The following is a 213-nucleotide window of genomic DNA, read 5'->3' on the forward strand; positions in this document are numbered from 1 at the left end:
GCTTCGGACCCTGATCCTAAGCGTACCTGCGCTTTGCTTTCATTCGGAAAAAGGCAGGCGGCTTGGGACAACCGCCGTCGCCCCGATCCTGTCACCCACCAGCTTCTCACCTAAGACGCGCCACTGTTTTCCGAACCTCGGAGGCAGAGGAAGTGACATCACAGGAAGCGGCTCCAGAAGCCGGAAACCCATAGAGATGAGGGAGAAAACGAA

The sequence above is a fragment of the Podarcis tiliguerta genome (genome assembly GCF_965153285.1).
Source record: "Podarcis tiliguerta genome assembly, chromosome: 5".
Lineage (NCBI taxonomy): Eukaryota > Metazoa > Chordata > Lepidosauria > Squamata > Lacertidae > Podarcis > Podarcis tiliguerta.